Here is an 18,407-nt window from a genome sequence, read left to right as displayed (position 1 = left end):
AGGGGCTGAAACAGAGGGTCTGAAACAGAGGGGCTGAAACAGAGGGCGAGAAACAGAGGTTCTGAAACAGACGGCGAGAAACAGAGGGTCTGAAACAGAGGGTCGGAAACAGAGGGTCTGAAACAGAGGGCGAGAAACAGAGGGGCTGAAACAGAGGGCGAGAAACAGAGGGGCTGAAGGAGAGGGCGAGAAACAGAGGGTCTGAAACAGAGGGTCTGAAACAGAGGGTCTGAAACAGAGGGCGCGAAACAGAGGGCGCGAAACAGAGGGCGTGTAACAGAGGGTCTGAAACAGAGGGGCTGAAACAGAGGGGCTGAAACAGACGGTCTGAAACAGAGGGGCTGAAACAGAGGTCGAGAAACAGATGGGCTGAAACAGAGGGGCTGAAACCGAGGGGCTGAAACAGAGGGGCTGAAACAAAGGGTCTGAAACAGAGGGCGCGAAACAGAGGGCAAGAAACAGAGGAGGAGAAACAGAGGGGCTGAAACAGAGGGGCAGACACAGAGGGGCTGAAACAGAGGGGCTGAAACAGAGGGTCTGAAACAGAGGGGCTGAAACAGAGGGTCTGAAACAGAGGGTCTGAAACAGAGGGGTTGAAACAGAGGGTCTGAAACAGAGGGGCTGAAACAGACGGCGAGAAACAGAGGGGCTGAAACAGAGGACGAGAAACAGAGGGTCTGAAACAGAGTGTCTGAAACAGAGGGCACGAAACAGAGGGCGCGAAACAGAGGGTCTGAAACAGAGGGGCTGAAACAGAGGGCGAGAAACAGAGGGTCTGAAACAGAGGGTCTGAAACAGAGGGCGAGAAACAGAGGGTCTGAAACAGAGGGTCTGAAACAGAGGGTCTGAAACAGAGGGCGTGTAACAGAGGGCGAGAAACAGAGTGGCTGAAACAGAGGGGCTGAAACAGAGGGTCTGAAACAGAGGGTCTGAAACAGAGGGCGCGAAACAGAGGGCGAGAAACAGAGGACGAGAAACAGAGGGGCTGAAACAGAGGGGCAGACACAGAGGGTCTGAAACAGAGGGCGAGAAACAGAGGGTCTGAAACAGAGGGTCTGAAACAGAGGGTCTGAAACAGAGGGGCTGAAACAGAGGGTCTGAAACAGCGGGGCTGAAACAGAGGGCGAGAAACAGGGGCTGAAACAGAGGGGCTGAAACAGAGGGTCTGAAACAGAGAGTCTGAAACAGAGGGGCTGAAACAGAGGACGAGAAACTGAGGGTCTGAAACAGAGGGCTGAAACAGAAGGGCTGAAACAGAGGGCGAGAAAAAGAGAGTCTGAAACAGAGGGCGAGAAACAGAGTGGCCGAAACAGAGGGCGAGAAACAGAGGGTCTGAAACAGAGGGTATGAAACAGAGGGTCTGAAACAGAGGGGCTGAAACAGAGGGCGCGAAACAGAGGGGCTGAAACAGACGGCGAGAAACAGAGGTGCTGAAAAAGAGGGCGAGAAACAGAGGGTCTGAAACAGAGGGTCTGAAACAGAGTGGTGAAACAGAGGGGCTGAAACAGAGGGTCTGAAACAGAGGGGCTGAAACAGAGGGCGAGAAACAGATGGGCTGAAACAGAGGGGCTGAAACAGAGGGTCTGAAACAGAGGGGGCGAAACAGAGGGCGAGAAACAGAGGGTCTGAAACAGAGGGTCTGAAACAGAGGGGCTGAAACAGAGGGTCTGAAACAGAGGGGCTGAAACAGAGGGTCTGAAACAGAGGGGCTGAAACAGACGGCGAGAAACAGAGGGGCTGAAACAGAGGATGAGAAACAGAGGGTCTGAAACAGAGTGTCTGAAACAGAGGGCACGAAACAGAGGGCGCGAAACAGAGGGTCTGAAACAGAGGGGCTGAAACAGAGGGCGAGAAACAGAGGGTCTGAAACAGAGGGTCTGAAACAGAGGGCGAGAAACAGAGGGTCTGAAACAGGGGGTCTGAAACAGAGGGTCTGAAACAGAGGGCGTGTAACAGAGGGCGAGAAACAGAGTGGCTGAAACAGAGGGGCTGAAACAGAGGGTCTGAAACAGAGGGTCTGAAACAGAGGGCGCGAAACAGAGGGCGAGAAACAGAGGACGAGAAACAGAGGGGCTGAAACAGAGGGGCAGACACAGAGGGTCTGAAACAGAGGGCGAGAAACAGAGGGTCTGAAACAGAGGGTCTGAAACAGAGGGTCTGAAACAGAGGGGCTGAAACAGAGGGTGTGAAACAGCGGGGCTGAAACAGAGGGCGAGAAACAGGGGCTGAAACAGAGGGGCTGAAACAGAGGGTCTGAAACAGAGAGTCTGAAACAGAGGGGCTGAAACAGAGGACGAGAAACTGAGGGTCTGAAACAGAGGGCTGAAACAGAAGGGCTGAAACAGAGGGCGAGAAAAAGAGAGTCTGAAACAGAGGGCGAGAAACAGAGTGGCCGAAACAGAGGGCGAGAAACAGAGGGTCTGAAACAGAGGGTATGAAACAGAGGGTCTGAAACAGAGGGGCTGAAACAGAGGGCGCGAAACAGAGGGGCTGAAACAGACGGCGAGAAACAGAGGTGCTGAAAAAGAGGGCGAGAAACAGAGGGTCTGAAACAGAGGGTCTGAAACAGAGTGGTGAAACAGAGGGGCTGAAACAGAGGGTCTGAAACAGAGGGGCTGAAACAGACGGCGAGAAACAGAGGGGCTGAAACAGAGGGCGAGAAACAGAGGGTCTGAAACAGAGTGTCTGAAACAGAGGGCACGAAACAGATGGCGCGAAACAGAGGGTCTGAAACAGAGGGGCTGAAACAGAGTGGTGAAACAGAGGGGCTGAAACAGAGGGCACGAAACAGATGGCGCGAAACAGAGGGTCTGAAACAGAGGGGCTGAAACAGAGGGCGAGAAACAGAGGGTCTGAAACAGAGGGCGAGAAACAGAGGGTCTGAAACAGAGGGTCTGAAACAGAGGGGCTGAAACAGAGGGGCTGAAACAGAGGGTATGAAACAGAGGGGCTGAAACAGAGGGTCTGAAACAGAGGGGCTGAAACAGAGGGCGAGAAACAGATGGGCTGAAACAGTGGGGCTGAAACAGAGGGGCTGAAACAGAGGGGCTGAAACAGAGGGGCTGAAACAGAGGGCGCGAAACAGAGGGTCTGAAACAGAGGGCGAGAAACAGAGGGTCTGAAACAGAGGGGCTGAAACAGAGGGGCTGAAACAGAGGGGCTGAAACAGAGGGCGCGAAACAGAGGGTCTGAAACAGAGGGCGAGAAACAGAGGGTCTGAAACAGAGGGTCTGAAACAGAGGGTCTGAAACAGAGGGGCTGAAATAGAGGGTCTGAAACAGCGGGGCTGAAACAGAGGGCGAGAAACAGGGTATGAAACAGAGGGGCTGAAACAGAGAGTCTGAAACAGAGGGGCTGAAACAGAGGGGCTGAAACAGAGGACGAGAAACAGAGGGTCTGAAACAGAGGGCTGAAACAGAGGGGCTGAAACAGAGGGGCTGAAACAGAGGGTCTGAAACAGAGGGGCTGAAACAGAGGGCAAGAAAAAGAGAGTCTGAAAAAGAGGGCGAGAAACAGAGGTGCCGAAACAGAGGGCGAGATACAGAGTGGCCAAAACAGAGGGCGAGAAACAGAGGGTCTGAAACAGAGGGTATGAAACAGTGGGTCTGAAACAGAGGGGCTGAAACAGAGGGCGCGAAACAGAGGGGCTGAAACAGACGGCGAGAAACAGAGGTGCTGAAAAAGAGGGCGAGAAACAGAGGGTCTGAAACAGAGGGTCTGAAACAGAGGGGTGAAACAGAGGGGCTGAAACAGAGGGTCTGAAACAGAGGGGCTGAAACAGAGGGCGAGAAACAGATGGGCTGAAACAGAGGGGCTGAAACAGAGGGTCTGAAACAGAGGGGGCGAAACAGAGGGCGAGAAACAGAGGGTCTGAAACAGAGGGTGGGAAACAGAGGGGCTGAAACAGAGGGTCTGAAACAGAGGGGCTGAAACAGACGGCGAGAAACAGAGGGGCTGAAACAGAGGGCGAGAAACAGAGGGTCTGAAACAAAGGGTCTGAAACAGAGGGGCTGAAACAGACGGCGAGAAACATAGGGGCTGAAACAGAGGGGGAGAAACAGAGTGTCTGAAACAGAGGGTCTGAAACAGAGGGGCTGAAACAGAGGGCGAGAAACAGATGGGCTGAAACAGAGGGGCTGAAACAGAGGGGCTGAAACAGAGGGTCTGAAACAGAGGGTGGGAAACACAGGGCGAGAAACAGAGGGGCTGAAACAGAGGGGCTGAAACAGAGGGTCTGAAACAGAGGGGCTGAAACAGAGGGCGAGAAACAGAGGGGCTGAAACAGACGGCGAGAAACAGAGGGTCTGAAACAGAGGGTCAGAAACAGAGGGTCTGAAACAGAGGGCGAGAAACAGAGGGGCTGAAACGGAGGGCGAGAAACAGAGGGGCTGAAGGAGAGGGCGAGAAACAGAGGGTCTGAAACAGAGGGTCTGAAACAGAGGGTCTGAAACAGAGGGCGCGAAACAGAGGGCGCGAAACAGAGGGCGCGAAACAGAGGGCGTGTAACAGAGGGTCTGAAACAGAGGGGCTGAAACAGAGGGGCTGAAACAGACGGTCTGAAACAGAGGGGCTGAAACAGAGGTCGAGAAACAGATGGGATGAAACAGAGGGGCTGAAACCGAGGGGCTGAAACAGAGGGGCTGAAACAGAGGGTCTGAAACAGAGGGCGCGAAACAGAGGGCAAGAAACAGAGGAGGAGAAACAGAGGGGCTGAAACAGAGGGGCAGACACAGAGGGGCTGAAACAGAGGGGCTGAAACAGAGGGTCTGAAACAGAGGGGCTGAAACAGAGGGCGCGAAACAGAGGGCGAGAAACAGAGGGTCTGAAACAGAGGGTCTGAAACAGAGGGGCTGAAACAGAGGGTCTGAAACAGAGGGGCTGAAACAGACGGCGAGAAACAGAGGGGCTGAAACAGAGGACGAGAAACAGAGGGTCTGAAACAGAGTGTCTGAAACAGAGGGCACGAAACAGAGGGCGCGAAACAGAGTGTCTGAAACAGAGGGGCTGAAACAGAGGGCGAGAAACAGAGTGTCTGAAACAGAGGGTCTGAAACAGAGGGCGAGAAACAGAGGGTCTGAAACAGAGGGTCTGAAACAGAGGGTCTGAAACAGAGGGCGTGTAACAGAGGGCGAGAAACAGAGTGGCTGAAACAGGGGGGCTGAAACAGAGGGGCTGAAACAGAGGGTCTGAAACAGAGGGCGCGAAACAGAGGGCGAGAAACAGAGGACGAGAAACAGAGGGGCTGAAACAGAGGGGCAGACACAGAGGGTCTGAAACAGAGGGCGAGAAACAGAGGGTCTGAAACAGAGGGTCTGAAACAGAGGGTCTGAAACAGAGGGGCTGAAACAGAGGGTCTGAAACAGCGGGGCTGAAACAGAGAGCGAGAAACAGGGGCTGAAACAGAGGGGCTGAAACAGAGGGTCTGAAACAGAGAGTCTGAAACAGAGGGGCTGAAACAGAGGACGAGAAACTGAGGGTCTGAAACAGAGGGCTGAAACAGAAGGGCTGAAACAGAGGGCGAGAAAAAGAGAGTCTGAAACAGAGGGCGAGAAACAGAGTGGCCGAAACAGAGGGCGAGAAACAGAGGGTCTGAAACAGAGGGTATGAAACAGAGGGTCTGAAACAGAGGGGCTGAAACAGAGGGCGCGAAACAGAGGGGCTGAAACAGACGGCGAGAAACAGAGGTGCTGAAAAAGAGGGCGAGAAACAGAGGGTCTGAAACAGAGGGTCTGAAACAGAGTGGTGAAACAGAGGGGCTGAAACAGAGGGTCTGAAACAGAGGGGCTGAAACAGAGGGCGAGAAACAGATGGGCTGAAACAGAGGGGCTGAAACAGAGGGTCTGAAACAGAGGGGGCGAAACAGAGGGCGAGAAACAGAGGGTCTGAAACAGAGGGTCTGAAACAGAGGGGCTGAAACAGAGGGTCTGAAACAGAGGGGCTGAAACAGACGGCGAGAAACAGAGGGGCTGAAACAGAGGGCGAGAAACAGAGGGTCTGAAACAAAGGGTCTGAAACAGAGGGGCTGAAACAGACGGCGAGAAACAGAGGGGCTGAAACAGAGGGGGAGAAACAGAGTGTCTGAAACAGAGGGTCTGAAACAGAGGGGCTGAAACAGAGGGCGAGAAACAGATGGGCTGAAACAGAGGGGCTGAAACAGAGGGGCTGAAACAGAGGGTCTGAAACAGAGGGTGGGAAACAGAGGGCGAGAAACAGTGGGGCTGAAACAGAGGGGCTGAAACAGAGGGGCTGAAACAGAGGGGCTGAAACAGAGGGCGCAAAACAGAGGGTCTGAAACAGAGGGCGAGAAACAGAGGGTCTGAAACAGAGGGTCTGAAACAGAGGGGCTGAAACAGAGGGTCTGAAACAGAGGGGCTGAAACAGATGGTCTGAAACAGAGGGGCTGAAACAGAGGGCGAGAAACAGAGGGGCTGAAACAGACGGCGAGAAACAGAGGGTCTGAAACAGAGGGTCGGAAACAGAGGGTCTGAAACAGAGGGCGAGAAACAGAGGGGCTGAAACAGAGGGCGAGAAACAGAGGGGCTGAAAGAGAGGGCGAGAAACAGAGGGTCTGAAACAGAGGGTCTGAAACAGAGGGTCTGAAACAGAGGGCGCGAAACAGAGGGCGCGAAACAGAGGGCGTGTAACAGAGGGTCTGAAACAGAGGGGCTGAAACAGAGGGGCTGAAACAGACGGTCTGAAACAGAGGGGCTGAAGCAGAGGTCGAGAAACAGATGGGCTGAAACAGAGGGGCTGAAACCGAGGGGCTGAAACAGAGGGGCTGAAACAGAGGGTCTGAAACAGAGGGCGCGAAACAGAGGGCAAGAAACAGAGGAGGAGAAACAGAGGGGCTGAAACAGAGGGGCAGACACAGAGGGGCTGAAACAGAGGGGCTGAAACAGAGGGTCTTAAACAGAGGGGCTGAAACAGAGGGCGCGAAACAGAGGGCGAGAAACAGAGGGTCTGAAACAGAGGGTCTGAAACAGAGGGGCTGAAACAGAGGGTCTGAAACAGAGGGGCTGAAACAGACGGCGAGAAACAGAGGGGCTGAAACAGAGGACGAGAAACAGAGGGTCTGAAACAGAGTGTCTGAAACAGAGGGCACGAAACAGAGGGCGCGAAACAGAGGGTCTGAAACAGAGGGGCTGAAACAGAGGGCGAGAAACAGAGGGTCTGAAACAGAGGGTCTGAAAGAGAGGGCGAGAAACAGAGGGTCTGAAACAGAGGGTCTGAAACAGAGGGTCTGAAACAGAGGGCGCGTAACAGAGGGCGAGAAACAGAGTGGCTGAAACAGAGGGGCTGAAACAGAGGGTCTGAAACAGAGGGTCTGAAACAGAGGGCGCGAAACAGAGGGCGAGAAACAGAGGACGAGAAACAGAGGGGCTGAAACAGAGGGGCAGACACAGAGGGGCTGAAACAGAGGGGCTGAAACAGAGGGTCTGAAACAGAGGGGCTGAAACAGAGGGCGCGAAACAGAGGGCGAGAAACAGAGCGTCTGAAACAGAGGGTCTGAAACAGAGGGTCTGAAACAGAGGGTCTGAAACAGAGGGGCTGAAACAGAGGGCGAGAAACAGAGTGGCTGAAACAGAGGGCGAGAAACAGAGGGTCTGAAACAGAGGGGCTGAAACAGAGGGTCTGAAACAGAGGGTGAGAAACAGAGGGCGAGAAACAGAGGGGCTGAAACAGAGGGGCTGAAACAGAGGGGCTGAAACAGAGGGCGCGAAACAGAGGGTCTGAAACAGAGGGCGAGAAACAGAGGGTCTGAAACAGAGGATCTGAAACAGAGGGTCTGAAACACAGGGCGCGAAACAGAGGGCGTAAAACAGAGGGCGAGAAACAGAGGGTCTGAAACAGAGGGGCTGAAACAGAGGGGCTGAAACAGACGGTCTGAAACAGAGGGGCTGAAACAGAGGTCGAGAAACAGAGGGTCTGAAACAGAGTGTCTGAAACAGAGGGCACGAAACAGAGGGCGCGAAACAGAGGGTCTGAAACAGAGGGGCTGAAACAGAGGGCGAGAAGCAGAGGGTCTGAAACAGAGGGTCTGAAACAGAGGGCGAGAAACAGAGGGTCTGAAACAGAGGGTCTGAAACAGAGGGTCTGAAACAGAGGGCGTGTAACAGAGGGCGAGAAACAGAGTGGCTGAAACAGAGGGGCTGAAACAGAGGGTCTGAAACAGAGGGTCTGAAACAGAGGACGAGAAACAGAGGGGCTTAAACAGAGTGGCAGACACAGTGGGTCTGAAACAGAGGGCGAGAAACAGAGGGTCTGAAACAGAGGGTCTGAAACAGAGGGTCTGAAACAGAGGGGCTGAAACAGAGGGTCTGAAACAGCGGGGCTTAAACAGAGGGCGAGAAACAGGGGCTGAAACAGAGGGGCTGAAACAGAGGGTCTGAAACAGAGAGTCTGAAACAGAGGGGCAGAAACAGAGGACGAGAAACTGAGGGTCTGAAACAGAGGGCTGAAACAGAAGGGCTGAAACAGAGGGCGAGAAAAAGAGAGTCTGAAACAGAGGGCGAGAAACAGAGTGGCCGAAACAGAGGGCGAGAAACAGAGGGTCTGAAACAGAGGGTATGAAACAGAGGGTCTGAAACAGAGGGGCTGAAACAGAGGGCGCGAAACAGAGGGGCTGAAACAGACGGCGAGAAACAGAGGTGCTGAAAAAGAGGGCGAGAAACAGAGGGTCTGAAACAGAGGGTCTGAAACAGAGTGGTGAAACAGAGGGGCTGAAACAGAGGGTCTGAAACAGAGGGGCTGAAACAGAGGGCGAGAAACAGATGGGCTGAAACAGAGGGGCTGAAACAGAGGGTCTGAAACAGAGGGGGCGAAACAGAGGGCGAGAAACAGAGGGTCTGAAACAGAGGGTCTGAAACAGAGGGGCTGAAACAGAGGGTCTGAAACAGAGGGGCTGAAACAGAGGGTCTGAAACAGAGGGGCTGAAACAGACGGCGAGAAACAGAGGGGCTGAAACAGAGGACGAGAAACAGAGGGTCTGAAACAGAGTGTCTGAAACAGAGGGCACGAAACAGAGGGCGCGAAACAGAGGGTCTGAAACAGAGGGGCTGAAACAGAGGGCGAGAAACAGAGGGTCTGAAACAGAGGGTCTGAAACAGAGGGTCTGAAACAGAGGGTCTGAAACAGGGGGTCTGAAACAGAGGGTCTGAAACAGAGGGCGTGTAACAGAGGGCGAGAAACAGAGTGGCTGAAACAGAGGGGCTGAAACAGAGGGTCTGAAACAGAGGGTCTGAAACAGAGGGCGCGAAACAGAGGGCGAGAAACAGAGGACGAGAAACAGAGGGGCTGAAACAGAGGGGCAGACACAGAGGGTCTGAAACAGAGGGCGAGAAACAGAGGGTCTGAAACAGAGGGTCTGAAACAGAGGGTCTGAAACAGAGGGGCTGAAACAGAGGGTCTGAAACAGCGGGGCTGAAACAGAGGGCGAGAAACAGGGGCTGAAACAGAGGGGCTGAAAAAGAGGGTCTGAAACAGAGAGTCTGAAACAGAGGGGCTGAAACAGAGGACGAGAAACTGAGGGTCTGAAACAGAGGGGCTGAAACAGAGGGTGTGAAACAGCGGGGCTGAAACAGAGGGCGAGAAACAGGGGCTGAAACAGAGGGGCTGAAACAGAGGGTCTGAAACAGAGAGTCTGAAACAGAGGGGCTGAAACAGAGGACGAGAAACTGAGGGTCTGAAACAGAGGGCTGAAACAGAAGGGCTGAAACAGAGGGCGAGAAAAAGAGAGTCTGAAACAGAGGGCGAGAAACAGAGTGGCCGAAACAGAGGGCGAGAAACAGAGGGTCTGAAACAGAGGGTATGAAACAGAGGGTCTGAAACAGAGGGGCTGAAACAGAGGGCGCGAAACAGAGGGGCTGAAACAGACGGCGAGAAACAGAGGTGCTGAAAAAGAGGGCGAGAAACAGAGGGTCTGAAACAGAGGGTCTGAAACAGAGTGGTGAAACAGAGGGGCTGAAACAGAGGGTCTGAAACAGAGGGGCTGAAACAGAGGGCGAGAAACAGATGGGCTGAAACAGAGGGGCTGAAACAGAGGGTCTGAAACAGAGGGGGCGAAACAGAGGGCGAGAAACAGAGGGTCTGAAACAGAGGGTCTGAAACAGAGGGGCTGAAACAGAGGGGCTGAAACAGAGGGTCTGAAACAGAGGGCGCGAAACAGAGGGCAAGAAACAGAGGAGGAGAAACAGAGGGGCTGAAAGAGAGGGGCAGACACAGAGGGGCTGAAACAGAGGGGCTGAAACAGAGGGTCTGAAACAGAGGGGCTGAAACAGAGGGCGCGAAACAGAGGGCGAGAAACAGAGGGTCTGAAACAGAGGGTCTGAAACAGAGGGGCTGAAACAGAGGGTCTGAAACAGAGGGGCTGAAACAGACGGCGAGAAACAGAGGGGCTGAAACAGAGGACGAGAAACAGAGGGTCTGAAACAGAGTGTCTGAAACAGAGGGCACGAAACAGAGGGCGCGAAACAGAGTGTCTGAAACAGAGGGGCTGAAACAGAGGGCGAGAAACAGAGGGTCTGAAACAGAGGGTCTGAAACAGAGGGCGAGAAACAGAGGGTCTGAAACAGAGGGTCTGAAACAGAGGGTCTGAAACAGAGGGCGTGTAACAGAGGGCGAGAAACAGAGTGGCTGAAACAGGGGGGCTGAAACAGAGGGGCTGAAACAGAGGGTCTGAAACAGAGGGCGCGAAACAGAGGGCGAGAAACAGAGGACGAGAAACAGAGGGGCTGAAACAGAGGGGCAGACACAGAGGGTCTGAAACAGAGGGCGAGAAACAGAGGGTCTGAAACAGAGGGTCTGAAACAGAGGGTCTGAAACAGAGGGGCTGAAACAGAGGGTCTGAAACAGCGGGGCTGAAACAGAGAGCGAGAAACAGGGGCTGAAACAGAGGGGCTGAAACAGAGGGTCTGAAACAGAGAGTCTGAAACAGAGGGGCTGAAACAGAGGACGAGAAACTGAGGGTCTGAAACAGAGGGCTGAAACAGAAGGGCTGAAACAGAGGGCGAGAAAAAGAGAGTCTGAAACAGAGGGCGAGAAACAGAGTGGCCGAAACAGAGGGCGAGAAACAGAGGGTCTGAAACAGAGGGTATGAAACAGAGGGTCTGAAACAGAGGGGCTGAAACAGAGGGCGCGAAACAGAGGGGCTGAAACAGACGGCGAGAAACAGAGGTGCTGAAAAAGAGGGCGAGAAACAGAGGGTCTGAAACAGAGGGTCTGAAACAGAGTGGTGAAACAGAGGGGCTGAAACAGAGGGTCTGAAACAGAGGGGCTGAAACAGAGGGCGAGAAACAGATGGGCTGAAACAGAGGGGCTGAAACAGAGGGTCTGAAACAGAGGGGGCGAAACAGAGGGCGAGAAACAGAGGGTCTGAAACAGAGGGTCTGAAACAGAGGGGCTGAAACAGAGGGTCTGAAACAGAGGGGCTGAAACAGACGGCGAGAAACAGAGGGGCTGAAACAGAGGGCGAGAAACAGAGGGTCTGAAACAAAGGGTCTGAAACAGAGGGGCTGAAACAGACGGCGAGAAACAGAGGGGCTGAAACAGAGGGGGAGAAACAGAGTGTCTGAAACAGAGGGTCTGAAACAGAGGGGCTGAAACAGAGGGCGAGAAACAGATGGGCTGAAACAGAGGGGCTGAAACAGAGGGGCTGAAACAGAGGGTCTGAAACAGAGGGTGGGAAACAGAGGGCGAGAAACAGTGGGGCTGAAACAGAGGGGCTGAAACAGAGGGGCTGAAACAGAGGGGCTGAAACAGAGGGCGCAAAACAGAGGGTCTGAAACAGAGGGTCTGAAACAGAGGGTCTGAAACAGAGGGGCTGAAACAGAGGGTCTGAAACAGAAGGGCTGAAACAGATGGTCTGAAACAGAGGGGCTGAAACAGAGGGCGAGAAACAGAGGGGCTGAAACAGACGGCGAGAAACAGAGGGTCTGAAACAGAGGGTCGGAAACAGAGGGTCTGAAACAGAGGGCGAGAAACAGAGGGGCTGAAACAGAGGGTGAGAAACAGAGGGGCTGAAAGAGAGGGCGAGAAACAGAGGGTCTGAAACAGAGGGTCTGAAACAGAGGGTCTGAAACAGAGGGCGCGAAACAGAGGGCGCGAAACAGAGGGCGTGTAACAGAGGGTCTGAAACAGAGGGGCTGAAACAGAGGGGCTGAAACAGACGGTCTGAAACAGAGGGGCTGAAGCAGAGGTCGAGAAACAGATGGGCTGAAACAGAGGGGCTGAAACCGAGGGGCTGAAACAGAGGGGCTGAAACAAAGGGTCTGAAACAGAGGGCGCGAAACAGAGGGCAAGAAACAGAGGAGGAGAAACAGAGGGGCTGAAACAGAGGGGCAGACACAGAGGGGCTGAAACAGAGGGGCTGAAACAGAGGGTCTTAAACAGAGGGGCTGAAACAGAGGGCGCGAAACAGAGGGCGAGAAACAGAGGGTCTGAAACAGAGGGTCTGAAACAGAGGGGCTGAAACAGAGGGTCTGAAACAGAGGGGCTGAAACAGAGGGTCTGAAACAGAGGGGCTGAAACAGAGGACGAGAAACAGAGGGTCTGAAACAGAGTGTCTGAAACAGAGGGCACGAAACAGAGGGCGCGAAACAGAGGGTCTGAAACAGAGGGGCTGAAACAGAGGGCGAGAAACAGAGGGTCTGAAACAGAGGGTCTGAAAGAGAGGGCGAGAAACAGAGGGTCTGAAACAGAGGGTCTGAAACAGAGGGTCTGAAACAGAGGGCGCGTAACAGAGGGCGAGAAACAGAGTGGCTGAAACAGAGGGGCTGAAACAGAGGGTCTGAAACAGAGGGTCTGAAACAGAGGGCGCGAAACAGAGGGCGAGAAACAGAGGACGAGAAACAGAGGGGCTGAAACAGAGGGGCAGACACAGAGGGGCTGAAACAGAGGGGCTGAAACAGAGGGTCTGAAACAGAGGGGCTGAAACAGAGGGCGCGAAACAGAGGGCGAGAAACAGAGCGTCTGAAACAGAGGGTCTGAAACAGAGGGTCTGAAACAGAGGGTCTGAAACAGAGGGGCTGAAACAGAGGGCGAGAAACAGAGTGGCTGAAACAGAGGGCGAGAAACAGAGGGTCTGAAACAGAGGGGCTGAAACAGAGGGTCTGAAACAGAGGGTGAGAAACAGAGGGCGAGAAACAGAGGGGCTGAAACAGAGGGGCTGAAACAGAGGGGCTGAAACAGAGGGCGCGAAACAGAGGGTCTGAAACAGAGGGCGAGAAACAGAGGGTCTGAAACAGAGGATCTGAAACAGAGGGTCTGAAACACAGGGCGCGAAACAGAGGGCGTAAAACAGAGGGCGAGAAACAGAGGGTCTGAAACAGAGGGGCTGAAACAGAGGGGCTGAAACAGACGGTCTGAAACAGAGGGGCTGAAACAGAGGTCGAGAAACAGAGGGTCTGAAACAGAGTGTCTGAAACAGAGGGCACGAAACAGAGGGCGCGAAACAGAGGGTCTGAAACAGAGGGGCTGAAACAGAGGGCGAGAAACAGAGGGTCTGAAACAGAGGGTCTGAAACAGAGGGCGAGAAACAGAGGGTCTGAAACAGAGGGTCTGAAACAGAGGGTCTGAAACAGAGGGCGTGTAACAGAGGGCGAGAAACAGAGTGGCTGAAACAGAGGGGCTGAAACAGAGGGTCTGAAACAGAGGGTCTGAAACAGAGGGCGCGAAACAGAGGGCGAGAAACAGAGGACGAGAAACAGAGGGGCTGAAACAGAGTGGCAGACACAGTGGGTCTGAAACAGAGGGCGAGAAACAGAGGGTCTGAAACAGAGGGTCTGAAACAGAGGGTCTGAAACAGAGGGTCTGAAACAGAGGGTCTGAAACAGCGGGGCTGAAACAGAGGGCGAGAAACAGGGGCTGAAACAGAGGGGCTGAAACAGAGGGTCTGAAACAGAGAGTCTGAAACAGAGGGGCAGAAACAGAGGACGAGAAACTGAGGGTCTGAAACAGAGGGCTGAAACAGAAGGGCTGAAACAGAGGGCGAGAAAAAGAGAGTCTGAAACAGAGGGCGAGAAACAGAGTGGCCGAAACAGAGGGCGAGAAACAGAGGGTCTGAAACAGAGGGTATGAAACAGAGGGTCTGAAACAGAGGGGCTGAAACAGAGGGCGCGAAACAGAGGGGCTGAAACAGACGGCGAGAAACAGAGGTGCTGAAAAAGAGGGCGAGAAACAGAGGGTCTGAAACAGAGGGTCTGAAACAGAGTGGTGAAACAGAGGGGCTGAAACAGAGGGTCTGAAACAGAGGGGCTGAAACAGAGGGCGAGAAACAGATGGGCTGAAACAGAGGGGCTGAAACAGAGGGTCTGAAACAGAGGGGGCGAAACAGAGGGCGAGAAACAGAGGGTCTGAAACAGATGGTCTGAAACAGAGGGGCTGAAACAGAGGGTCTGAAACAGAGGGGCTGAAACAGAGGGTCTGAAACAGAGGGGCTGAAACAGACGGCGAGAAACAGAGGGGCTGAAACAGAGGACGAGAAACAGAGGGTCTGAAACAGAGTGTCTGAAACAGAGGGCACGAAACAGAGGGCGCGAAACAGAGGGTCTGAAACAGAGGGGCTGAAACAGAGGGCGAGAAACAGAGGGTCTGAAACAGAGGGTCTGAAACAGAGGGTCTGAAACAGAGGGTCTGAAACAGGGGGTCTGAAACAGAGGGTCTGAAACAGAGGGCGTGTAACAGAGGGCGAGAAACAGAGTGGCTGAAACAGAGGGGCTGAAACAGAGGGTCTGAAACAGAGGGTCTGAAACAGAGGGCGCGAAACAGAGGGCGAGAAACAGAGGACGAGAAACAGAGGGGCTGAAACAGAGGGGCAGACACAGAGGGTCTGAAACAGAGGGCGAGAAACTGAGGGTCTGAAACAGAGGGTCTGAAACAGAGGGTCTGAAACAGAGGGGCTGAAACAGAGGGTGTGAAACAGCGGGGCTGAAACAGAGGGCGAGAAACAGGGGCTGAAACAGAGGGGCTGAAACAGAGGGTCTGAAACAGAGAGTCTGAAACAGAGGGGCTGAAACAGAGGACGAGAAACTGAGGGTCTGAAACAGAGGGCTGAAACAGAAGGGCTGAAACAGAGGGCGAGAAAAAGAGAGTCTGAAACAGAGGGCGAGAAACAGAGTGGCCGAAACAGAGGGCGAGAAACAGAGGGTCTGAAACAGAGGGTATGAAACAGAGGGTCTGAAACAGAGGGGCTGAAACAGAGGGCGCGAAACAGAGGGGCTGAAACAGACGGCGAGAAACAGAGGTGCTGAAAAAGAGGGCGAGAAACAGAGGGTCTGAAACAGAGGGTCTGAAACAGAGTGGTGAAACAGAGGGGCTGAAACAGAGGGTCTGAAACAGAGGGGCTGAAACAGACGGCGAGAAACAGAGGGGCTGAAACAGAGGGCGAGAAACAGAGGGTCTGAAACAGAGTGTCTGAAACAGAGGGCACGAAACAGATGGCGCGAAACAGAGGGTCTGAAACAGAGGGGCTGAAACAGAGGGCGAGAAACAGAGGGTCTGAAACAGAGGGCGAGAAACAGAGGGTCTGAAACAGAGGGTCTGAAACAGAGGGGATGAAACAGAGGGGCTGAAACAGAGGGTATGAAACAGAGGGGCTGAAACAGAGGGTCTGAAACAGAGGGGCTGAAACAGAGGGCGAGAAACAGATGGGCTGAAACAGTGGGGCTGAAACAGAGGGGCTGAAACAGAGGGGCTGAAACAGAGGGGCTGAAACAGAGGGCGCGAAACAGAGGGTCTGAAACAGAGGGCGAGAAACAGAGGGTCTGAAACAGAGGGGCTGAAACAGAGGGGCTGAAACAGAGGGGCTGAAACAGAGGGCGCGAAACAGAGGGTCTGAAACAGAGGGCGAGAAACAGAGGGTCTGAAACAGAGGGTCTGAAACAGAGGGTCTGAAACAGAGGGGCTGAAACAGAGGGTCTGAAACAGCGGGGCTGAAACAGAGGGCGAGAAACAGGGTCTGAAACAGAGGGGCTGAAACAGAGGGTCTGAAACAGAGGGGCTGAAACAGAGGGGCTGAAACAGAGGACGAGAAACAGAGGGTCTGAAACAGAGGGCTGAAACAGAGGGGCTGAAACAGAGGGTGAGAAACAGAGGGTCTGAAACAGAGGGGCTGAAACAGAGGGCAAGAAAAAGAGAGTCTGAAACAGAGGGCGAGAAACAGAGGTGCCGAAACAGAGGGCGAGATACAGAGTGGCCAAAACAGAGGGCGAGAAACAGAGGGTCTGAAACAGAGGGTATGAAACAGTGGGTCTGAAACAGAGGGGCTGAAACAGAGGGCGCGAAACAGAGGGGCTGAAACAGACAGCGAGAAACAGAGGTGCTGAAAAAGAGGGCGAGAAACAGAGGGTCTGAAACAGAGGGTCTGAAACAGAGGGGTGAAACAGAGGGGCTGAAACAGAGGGTCTGAAACAGAGGGGCTGAAACAGAGGGCGAGAAACAGATGGGCTGAAACAGAGGGGCTGAAACAGAGGGTCTGAAACAGAGGGGGCGAAACAGAGGGCGAGAAACAGAGGGTCTGAAACAGAGGGTGGGAAACAGAGGGGCTGAAACAGAGGGTCTGAAACAGAGGGGCTGAAACAGACGGCGAGAAACAGAGGGGCTGAAACAGAGGGCGAGAAACAGAGGGTCTGAAACAAAGGGTCTGAAACAGAGGGGCTGAAACAGACGGCGAGAAACAGAGGGGCTGAAACAGAGGGGGAGAAACAGAGTGTCTGAAACAGAGGGTCTGAAACAGAGGGGCTGAAACAGAGGGCGAGAAACAGATGGGCTGAAACAGAGGGGCTGAAACAGAGGGGCTGAAACAGAGGGTCTGAAACAGAGGGTGGGAAACACAGGGCGAGAAACAGAGGGGCTGAAACAGAGGGGCTGAAACAGAGGGTCTGAAACAGAGGGGCTGAAACAGAGGGCGAGAAACAGAGGGGCTGAAACAGACGGCGAGAAACAGAGGGTCTGAAACAGAGGGTCAGAAACAGAGGGTCTGAAACAGAGGGCGAGAAACAGAGGGGCTGAAACAGAGGGCGAGAAACAGAGGGGCTGAAGGAGAGGGCGAGAAACAGAGGGTCTGAAACAGAGGGTCTGAAACAGAGGGTCTGAAACAGAGGGCGCGAAACAGAGGGCGCGAAACAGAGGGCGCGAAACAGAGGGCGTGTAACAGAGGGTCTGAAACAGAGGGGCTGAAACAGAGGGTCTGAAACAGAGGGCGCGAAACAGAGGGCAAGAAACAGAGGAGGAGAAACAGAGGGGCTGAAACAGAGGGGCAGACACAGAGGGGCTGAAACAGAGGGGCTGAAACAGAGGGTCTGAAACAGAGGGGCTGAAACAGAGGGCGCGAAACAGAGGGCGAGAAACAGAGGGTCTGAAACAGAGGGGCTGAAACAGAGGGTCTGAAACAGAGGGGCTGAAACAGACGGCGAGAAACAGAGGGGCTGAAACAGAGGACGAGAAACAGAGGGTCTGAAACAGAGTGTCTGAAACAGGGGGCACGAAACAGAGGGCGCGAAACAGAGTGTCTGAAACAGAGGGGCTGAAACAGAGGGCGAGAAACAGAGGGTCTGAAACAGAGGGTCTGAAACAGAGGGCGAGAAACAGAGGGTCTGAAACAGAGGGTCTGAAACAGAGGGTCTGAAACAGAGGGCGTGTAACAGAGGGCGAGAAACAGAGTGGCTGAAACAGAGGGGCTGAAACAGAGGGGCTGAAACAGAGGGTCTGAAACAGAGGGCGCGAAACAGAGGGCGAGAAACAGAGGACGAGAAACAGAGGGGCTGAAACAGAGGGGCAGACACAGAGGGTCTGAAACAGAGGGCGAGAAACAGAGGGTCTGAAACAGAGGGTCTGAAACAGAGGGTCTGAAACAGAGGGTCGGAAACAGAGGGTCTGAAACAGCGGGGCTGAAACAGAGGGCGAGAAACAGGGGCTGAAACAGAGGGGCTGAAACAGAGGGTCTGAAACAGAGAGTCTGAAACAGAGGGGCTGAAACAGAGGACGAGAAACTGAGGGTCTGAAACAGAGGGCTGAAACAGAAGGGCTGAAACAGAGGGCGAGAAAAAGAGAGTCTGAAACAGAGGGCGAGAAACAGAGTGGCCGAAACAGAGGGCGAGAAACAGAGGGTCTGAAACAGAGGGTATGAAACAGAGGGTCTGAAACAGAGGGGCTGAAACAGAGGGCGCGAAACAGAGGGGCTGAAACAGACGGCGAGAAACAGAGGTGCTGAAAAAGAGGGCGAGAAACAGAGGGTCGGAAACAGAGTGGTGAAACAGAGGGGCTGAAACAGAGGGTCTGAAACAGAGGGGCTGAAACAGACGGCGAGAAACAGAGGGGCTGAAACAGAGGGCGAGAAACAGAGGGTCTGAAACAGAGTGTCTGAAACAGAGGGCACGAAACAGATGGCGCGAAACAGAGGGTCTGAAACAGAG

Source organism: Chiloscyllium punctatum, chromosome 48 (genome assembly GCF_047496795.1).
Source record: "Chiloscyllium punctatum isolate Juve2018m chromosome 48, sChiPun1.3, whole genome shotgun sequence".
In the NCBI taxonomy this organism is placed as follows: domain Eukaryota; kingdom Metazoa; phylum Chordata; class Chondrichthyes; order Orectolobiformes; family Hemiscylliidae; genus Chiloscyllium; species Chiloscyllium punctatum.
This window is presented reverse-complemented; position numbering follows the sequence as displayed.